Source organism: Sturnus vulgaris, unplaced genomic scaffold (assembly GCF_052056855.1).
Source record: "Sturnus vulgaris isolate bStuVul1 unplaced genomic scaffold, bStuVul1.hap1 Scaffold_379, whole genome shotgun sequence".
In the NCBI taxonomy this organism is placed as follows: domain Eukaryota; kingdom Metazoa; phylum Chordata; class Aves; order Passeriformes; family Sturnidae; genus Sturnus; species Sturnus vulgaris.
The window spans coordinates 305,217-314,754 of record NW_028276431.1 but is presented as its reverse complement, the minus strand read 5'-3'; positions in this window follow the sequence as shown (position 1 = coordinate 314,754).

Genomic DNA, 9,538 nt, shown 5'->3' with positions numbered 1-9,538 from the left:
GAGACATGAGCTGCAGCTCTGATTCCAAACGGGAATTGTGGCCTCAGACTGGAATGGTGACCCCGAGACTTGAACAGCACTTGTGATTCCAAACCGGAATTGTGACGGCAGACTGGAATTGAGACCTCGAGCTTTGAACTGCAATTGTGATTCCAAACAGAAACTATGACCTCAGAGAGTAGTTGTGACCTCATTCTATGAACTGCTATTGTGATTCCAAACTGTAATAGTGACCTCGAGCCTTGAACTCCAGTTGTGATTCCAAAGCGGAATTGTGGCCTCAGACTTGAATTGTGACCCTGAGCCTTGTGCTGCATTTGTGATACCAAACCGGAATTGGGTCCTCAGACTGGAATCGTGATCTCGAGACATGAACATCAGTTGTGATTCCAACACGAAATTGGGGGCTCAGACTGGAATTGTGATCTCGAGCCTTGAACTGCCATTGTGATTTCAAATCGGAATTGGGTCCTCACACTGGAATAGTGACCTCGAGACAGGATCAGCAGTTGTGATTCCAAACGGGAATTGTGGCCTCAGACTTGAATTCTGACCCTGAGCCTTGTGCTGCAGTTGTGATTCCAAACGGGAATTGAGACCTCAGCCTGGCATTGTGATCTCAAGCCTTGAACTGTAATTGTGATTCCAAACCGGAATTGTGACCGCAGACTGGAATTGAGACCTCGAGCTTTGAACTGCAATTGTGATTCCAAACAGAAATTATGACCTCCGAGAGTAATTGTGACCTCATTCTATGAACTGCTATTGTGATTTCAAACAGGAATTGTGACCTCGAGCCTTGAACTGCAGTACTGATTCCAAACAGGACTTGTGGCCTCAGACTGGAATTGTGATCTCGAGACAGGAATAGCAGTTGTGATTCCAAACAGGAATCGTGGCCTCAGACTGAAATGTGACAACTAGGCTTGAGCTGCAGTTGTGATACCATACCGGAATTGAGTCTTCAGACTGGAATCGTCACCTCGAGCAATGTAGAGCAGTTACGATTCAGAGCCGGAATTGGGACCTCAGACTGGAACTGTGACTTCGAACCTTGAAATGAAGTTGTGATTCCAAAGCGGAATTGTGGCCTCAGACTTGAATTGTGACCCTGAGCCTTGTGCTGCATTTGTGCTACCAAACCGGAATTGGGTCCTCAGACTGGAATCGTGATCTCGAGACATGAACATCCGTTGTGATTCCAACACAGAATTGGGGGCTCAGACTGGAATTGAGACCTCGAGCTTTGAACTGCAATTGTGATTCCAAACAGAAGCTATGACCTCAGAGAGTAATTGTGACCTCATTCCATCAACTGCTCTTGTGATTCCAAACTGTAATAGTGACCTCGATCCTTGAACTGCAGTTGTGATTCCAAACAGGAATTGTGACCTCGAGCCTTGAACTGCAGTACTGATTCCAAACAGGACTTGTGGCCTCAGACTGGAATTGTGATCTCGAGACAGGAATAGCAGTTGTGATTCCAAACAGGAATCGTGGCCTCAGACTGGAAATGTGACAACTAGGCTTGAGCTGCAGTGGTGATACCATACCGGAATTGAGTCTTCAGACTGGAATCGTCACCTCGAGCAATGTAGAGCAGTTACGATTCAGAGCCGGAATTGGGACCTCAGACTGGAACTGTGACTTCGAACCTTGAAATGAAGTTGTGATTCCAAAGCGGAATTGTGGCCTCAGACTTGTATTGTGACCCTGAGCCTTGTGCTGCATTTGTGATACCAAACCGGAATTGGGTCCTCAGACTGGAATCGTGATCTCGAGACATGAACATCCGTTGTGATTCCAACACAGAATTGGGGGCTCAGACTGGAATTGAGACCTCGAGCTTTGAACTGCAATTGTGATTCCAAACAGAAACTATGACCTCAGAGAGTAATTGTGACCTCATTCCATCAACTGCTATTGTGATTCCAAACTGTAATAGTGACCTCGATCCTTGAACTGCAGTTGTGATTCCAAACGGGAATTGTGGCCTCAGACTGGAATTGTGACCCCGAGCCTTGAGCTGCACTTGTGATTCCAAACCAGTATAGGGTCATCAGACTAGAATTGTGTCTTCGAGCCTTGAACTTTAGTAGTGTTTCCTGACAGGATTTGGGGCCTAAGACTGGAATTGTGATCTTGAGAATTGAAATGTAATTGTGATTCCAAACAGGATTCATGAACTCTGACTGGAATTGTGTCCTCGAGCATTGAACATCAATCGTGATTCCCAACATGAATTCTATCCTCATACTGGAATTGTGGCCTCAAGACTTAAAATGCAAATGTGATTTCAAACTGGAATTGTGACCTCAAGCCTTGAAATGCAATTGTTATTTCAAACCGGAATTGTGAAATCAAGCCTTGAACTGCTAATGTGATTCCAAACCGGAATTGTGACCTCAGACTAGAATTGTGACCTCGAGCCTTGAATAGCAGTTTTGATTCCAAACGGGAATTGTGGCCTCAGACTGGAATTGTGATCCTGACCCTTGAACTGCAAATGTGATTCCAAACGGGATTTGTGACCACACACGGAATTTGTGACCTAGAGATTTGAGCTGCAGTTGTGATACCAAACCGAGATCGGGACCTCAGACTGGAATTGTGTTCTCCAGCCTTGTACTGCAATTGTGATTACAAAACCGGAATTGGGGACTCAGACAGGAATTGTGATCTCAAGCCTTGAACTGCAATTTTGATTCCGAACTGGAATTGTGACCGCAGACTGGATTTGTTGCCTCGAGCTTTGAAGTGCAATTGAGATTCCAAACAGAAATTATGACCTCAGCGAGTAATTGTGACCTCATTCCATGAACTGCTCTTGTGATTCCAAACTGTAATAGTGACCTCGAGCCTTGAATTGCAGTTGTGATTCGAAATGGAAATTGTGGCCTCAGACTGGAATTGTGACCGCGAGACATGAACAGCAGTTGTGATTACAAAACGGAATTGGGGGCTCAGACTGGAATTGTGATCTCGAGCCTTGAACTGCCATTGTGATTCCAAACAGGAATTGTGACCTCAGACTGGAATTGTGACCTTGAACCCTGAACTGCAATTGTGATTCCAATCGGAAATTTTGACCTCAGACACTAATGGTGATCTCACGCCTTGAAGTGCTATTGTGATTCCGAACTGTAATTGTGACCTCGAGCCTAGACTTGCAGTTGTGATTCCAAACGGGAATTGAGGCCTCTGACTGGAACTATGACCCCGGAGCCTTGAGCTGCAGTACTGATTCCAAACAGCTATTGCGTCCTCAGACTGCAGTTGTGACTTCGAGCCATGAATTTTAGTTGTGATTATAAAACCGTATTGTGGCCTCAGACTGGAATTGTGATCTCGAGCCTTGAACTGCAATTGTGATTCCAAACAAGAATTGTGACCTCAGACTGGATTTGTGACCTCGAGCCTTGAACTACAATTGGATTTCAAACAGGAATTGGGGCCTCAGACTGGAATTGTGATCTCGAGACTTGAAATGCAATTGTGAATCCAAACAGGATTCATGAACTCTGACTGGAAATGTGACCTCGAGCCTTGAACATCAATTGTGATTCCAAACAGGAATTGTGTCCTCATACTGGAATTGTGGCCTCATGACTTAAAATGCAAATGTGATTTGAAACTGGAATTGTGACCTCAAGCCTTGGAATGCAATTGTGATTCCAAACTGGAATTGTGAACTCAAGCCTTGAACTGCAATTGTGATTGCAAACCGGAATTGTGACCTCGAGCTTGAATAGCAGTTGTGATTCCAAACGGGAATTGTGGCCTCAGACTGCAAATGTGATCTTGACCCTTGAACTGCAAATGTGATTCCAAACGGGATTAGTGACCACACACGGAATTTGTGACCAAGAGATTTGAGCTGCAGTTGTGATACCAAACCGATATTGGGACCTCAGACAGGAATTGTGTTCTCCAGCCTCGTACTGCAATTGTGATTCCAAACTGGAATTGTGACCTAAGACTGGAATCGTGACCTCGAGACATGAGCTGCAGCTCTGATTCCAAACGGGAATTGTGGCCTCAGACTGGAATGGTGACCCCGAGACTTGAACAGCACTTGTGATTCCAAACCGGAATTGTGACGGCAGACTGGAATTGAGACCTCGAGCTTTGAACTGCAATTGTGATTCCAAACAGAAACTATGACCTCAGAGAGTAGTTGTGACCTCATTCTATGAACTGCTATTGTGATTCCAAACTGTAATAGTGACCTCGAGCCTTGAACTCCAGTTGTGATTCCAAAGCGGAATTGTGGCCTCAGACTTGAATTGTGACCCTGAGCCTTGTGCTGCATTTGTGATACCAAACCGGAATTGGGTCCTCAGACTGGAATCGTGATCTCGAGACATGAACATCAGTTGTGATTCCAACACGAAATTGGGGGCTCAGACTGGAATTGTGATCTCGAGCCTTGAACTGCCATTGTGATTTCAAATCGGAATTGGGTCCTCACACTGGAATAGTGACCTCGAGACAGGATCAGCAGTTGTGATTCCAAACGGGAATTGTGGCCTCAGACTTGAATTCTGACCCTGAGCCTTGTGCTGCAGTTGTGATTCCAAACGGGAATTGAGACCTCAGCCTGGCATTGTGATCTCAAGCCTTGAACTGCAATTGTGATTCCAAACCGGAATTGTGACCGCAGACTGGAATTGAGACCTCGAGCTTTGAACTGCAATTGTGATTCCAAACAGAAATTATGACCTCCGAGAGTAATTGTGACCTCATTCTATGAACTGCTATTGTGATTTCAAACAGGAATTCTGACCTCGAGCCTTGAACTGCAGTACTGATTCCAAACAGGACTTGTGGCCTCAGACTGGAATTGTGATCTCGAGACAGGAATAGCAGTTGTGATTCCAAACAGGAATCGTGGCCTCAGACTGAAATGTGACAACTAGGCTTGAGCTGCAGTTGTGATACCATACCGGAATTGAGTCTTCAGACTGGAATCGTCACCTCGAGCAATGTAGAGCAGTTACGATTCAGAGCCGGAATTGGGACCTCAGACTGGAACTGTGACTTCGAACCTTGAAATGAAGTTGTGATTCCAAAGCGGAATTGTGGCCTCAGACTTGAATTGTGACCCTGAGCCTTGTGCTGCATTTGTGCTACCAAACCGGAATTGGGTCCTCAGACTGGAATCGTGATCTCGAGACATGAACATCCGTTGTGATTCCAACACAGAATTGGGGGCTCAGACTGGAATTGAGACCTCGAGCTTTGAACTGCAATTGTGATTCCAAACAGAAGCTATGACCTCAGAGAGTAATTGTGACCTCATTCCATCAACTGCTCTTGTGATTCCAAACTGTAATAGTGACCTCGATCCTTGAACTGCAGTTGTGATTCCAAACAGGAATTGTGACCTCGAGCCTTGAACTGCAGTACTGATTCCAAACAGGACTTGTGGCCTCAGACTGGAATTGTGATCTCGAGACAGGAATAGCAGTTGTGATTCCAAACAGGAATCGTGGCCTCAGACTGGAAATGTGACAACTAGGCTTGAGCTGCAGTGGTGATACCATACCGGAATTGAGTCTTCAGACTGGAATCGTCACCTCGAGCAATGTAGAGCAGTTACGATTCAGAGCCGGAATTGGGACCTCAGACTGGAACTGTGACTTCGAACCTTGAAATGAAGTTGTGATTCCAAAGCGGAATTGTGGCCTCAGACTTGTATTGTGACCCTGAGCCTTGTGCTGCATTTGTGATACCAAACCGGAATTGGGTCCTCAGACTGGAATCGTGATCTCGAGACATGAACATCCGTTGTGATTCCAACACAGAATTGGGGGCTCAGACTGGAATTGAGACCTCGAGCTTTGAACTGCAATTGTGATTCCAAACAGAAACTATGACCTCAGAGAGTAATTGTGACCTCATTCCATCAACTGCTATTGTGATTCCAAACTGTAATAGTGACCTCGATCCTTGAACTGCAGTTGTGATTCCAAACGGGAATTGTGGCCTCAGACTGGAATTGTGACCCCGAGCCTTGAGCTGCACTTGTGATTCCAAACCAGTATAGGGTCATCAGACTAGAATTGTGTCTTCGAGCCTTGAACTTTAGTAGTGTTTCCTGACAGGATTTGGGGCCTAAGACTGGAATTGTGATCTTGAGAATTGAAATGTAATTGTGATTCCAAACAGGATTCATGAACTCTGACTGGAATTGTGTCCTCGAGCATTGAACATCAATCGTGATTCCCAACATGAATTCTATCCTCATACTGGAATTGTGGCCTCAAGACTTAAAATGCAAATGTGATTTCAAACTGGAATTGTGACCTCAAGCCTTGAAATGCAATTGTTATTTCAAACCGGAATTGTGAAATCAAGCCTTGAACTGCTAATGTGATTCCAAACCGGAATTGTGACCTCAGACTAGAATTGTGACCTCGAGCCTTGAATAGCAGTTTTGATTCCAAACGGGAATTGTGGCCTCAGACTGGAATTGTGATCCTGACCCTTGAACTGCAAATGTGATTCCAAACGGGATTTGTGACCACACACTGAATTTGTGACCTAGAGATTTGAGCTGCAGTTGTGATACCAAACCGAGATCGGGACCTCAGACTGGAATTGTGTTCTCCAGCCTTGTACTGCAATTGTGATTACAAAACCGGAATTGGGGACTCAGACAGGAATTGTGATCTCAAGCCTTGAACTGCAATTTTGATTCCGAACTGGAATTGTGACCGCAGACTGGATTTGTTGCCTCGAGCTTTGAAGTGCAATTGAGATTCCAAACAGAAATTATGACCTCAGCGAGTAATTGTGACCTCATTCCATGAACTGCTCTTGTGATTCCAAACTGTAATAGTGACCTCGAGCCTTGAATTGCAGTTGTGATTTGAAATGGAAATTGTGGCCTCAGACTGGAATTGTGACCGCGAGACATGAACAGCAGTTGTGATTACAAAACGGAATTGGGGGCTCAGACTGGAATTGTGATCTCGAGCCTTGAACTGCCATTGTGATTCCAAACAGGAATTGTGACCTCAGACTGGAATTGTGACCTTGAACCCTGAACTGCAATTGTGATTCCAATCGGAAATTTTGACCTCAGACACTAATGGTGATCTCACGCCTTGAAGTGCTATTGTGATTCCGAACTGTAATTGTGACCTCGAGCCTAGACTTGCAGTTGTGATTCCAAACGGGAATTGAGGCCTCTGACTGGAACTATGACCCCGGAGCCTTGAGCTGCAGTACTGATTCCAAACAGCTATTGCGTCCTCAGACTGCAGTTGTGACTTCGAGCCATGAATTTTAGTTGTGATTATAAAACCGTATTGTGGCCTCAGACTGGAATTGTGATCTCGAGCCTTGAACTGCAATTGTGATTCCAAACAAGAATTGTGACCTCAGACTGGATTTGTGACCTCGAGCCTTGAACTACAATTGGATTTCAAACAGGAATTGGGGCCTCAGACTGGAATTGTGATCTCGAGACTTGAAATGCAATTGTGAATCCAAACAGGATTCATGAACTCTGACTGGAAATGTGACCTCGAGCCTTGAACATCAATTGTGATTCCAAACAGGAATTGTGTCCTCATACTGGAATTGTGGCCTCATGACTTAAAATGCAAATGTGATTTGAAACTGGAATTGTGACCTCAAGCCTTGGAATGCAATTGTGATTCCAAACTGGAATTGTGAACTCAAGCCTTGAACTGCAATTGTGATTGCAAACCGGAATTGTGACCTCGAGCTTGAATAGCAGTTGTGATTCCAAACGGGAATTGTGGCCTCAGACTGCAATTGTGATCTTGACCCTTGAACTGCAAATGTGATTCCAAACGGGATTAGTGACCACACACGGAATTTGTGACCAAGAGATTTGAGCTGCAGTTGTGATACCAAACCGATATTGGGACCTCAGACAGGAATTGTGTTCTCCAGCCTCGTACTGCAATTGTGATTCCAAACTGGAATTGTGACCTAAGACTGGAATCGTGACCTCGAGACATGAGCTGCAGCTCTGATTCCAAACGGGAATTGTGGCCTCAGACTGGAATGGTGACCCCGAGACTTGAACAGCACTTGTGATTCCAAACCGGAATTGTGACGGCAGACTGGAATTGAGACCTCGAGCTTTGAACTGCAATTGTGATTCCAAACAGAAACTATGACCTCAGAGAGTAGTTGTGACCTCATTCTATGAACTGCTATTGTGATTCCAAACTGTAATAGTGACCTCGAGCCTTGAACTCCAGTTGTGATTCCAAACTGGAATTGTGGCCTCAGACTTGAATTGTGACCCTGAGCCTTGTGCTGCATTTGTGATACCAAACCGGAATTGGGTCCTCAGACTGGAATCGTGATCTCGAGACATGAACATCAGTTGTGATTCCAACACGAAATTGGGGGCTCAGACTGGAATTGTGATCTCGAGCCTTGAACTGCCATTGTGATTTCAAATCGGAATTGGGTCCTCACACTGGAATAGTGACCTCGAGACAGGATCAGCAGTTGTGATTCCAAACGGGAATTGTGGCCTCAGACTTGAATTCTGACCCTGAGCCTTGTGCTGCAGTTGTGATTCCAAACGGGAATTGAGACCTCAGCCTGGCATTGTGATCTCAAGCCTTGAACTGCAATTGTGATTCCAAACCGGAATTGTGGCCTCAGACTGGAATTGAGACCTCGAGCTTTGAACTGCAATTGTGATTCCAAACAGAAATTATGACCTCCGAGAGTAATTGTGACCTCATTCTATGAACTGCTATTGTGATTTCAAACAGGAATTGTGACCTCGAGCCTTGAACTGCAGTACTGATTCCAAACAGGACTTGTGGCCTCAGACTGGAATTGTGATCTCGAGACAGGAATAGCAGTTGTGATTCCAAACAGGAATCGTGGCCTCAGACTGAAATGTGACAACTAGGCTTGAGCTGCAGTTGTGATACCATACCGGAATTGAGTCTTCAGACTGGAATCGTCACCTCGAGCAATGTAGAGCAGTTACGATTCAGAGCCGGAATTGGGACCTCAGACTGGAACTGTGACTTCGAACCTTGAAATGAAGTTGTGATTCCAAAGCGGAATTGTGGCCTCAGACTTGAATTGTGACCCTGAGCCTTGTGCTGCATTTCTGATACCAAACCGGAATTGGGTCCTCAGACTGGAATCGTGATCTCGAGACATGAACATCCGTTGTGATTCCAACACAGAATTGGGGGCTCAGACTGGAATTGAGACCTCGAGCTTTGAACTGCAATTGTGATTCCAAACAGAAGCTATGACCTCAGAGAGTAATTGTGACCTCATTCCATCAACTGCTCTTGTGATTCCAAACTGTAATAGTGACCTCGATCCTTGAACTGCAGTTGTGATTCCAAACAGGAATTGTGACCTCGAGCCTTGAACTGCAGTACTGATTCCAAACAGGACTTGTGGCCTCAGACTGGAATTGTGATCTCGAGACAGGAATAGCAGTTGTGATTCCAAACAGGAATCGTGGCCTCAGACTGGAAATGTGACAACTAGGCTTGAGCTGCAGTGGTGATAC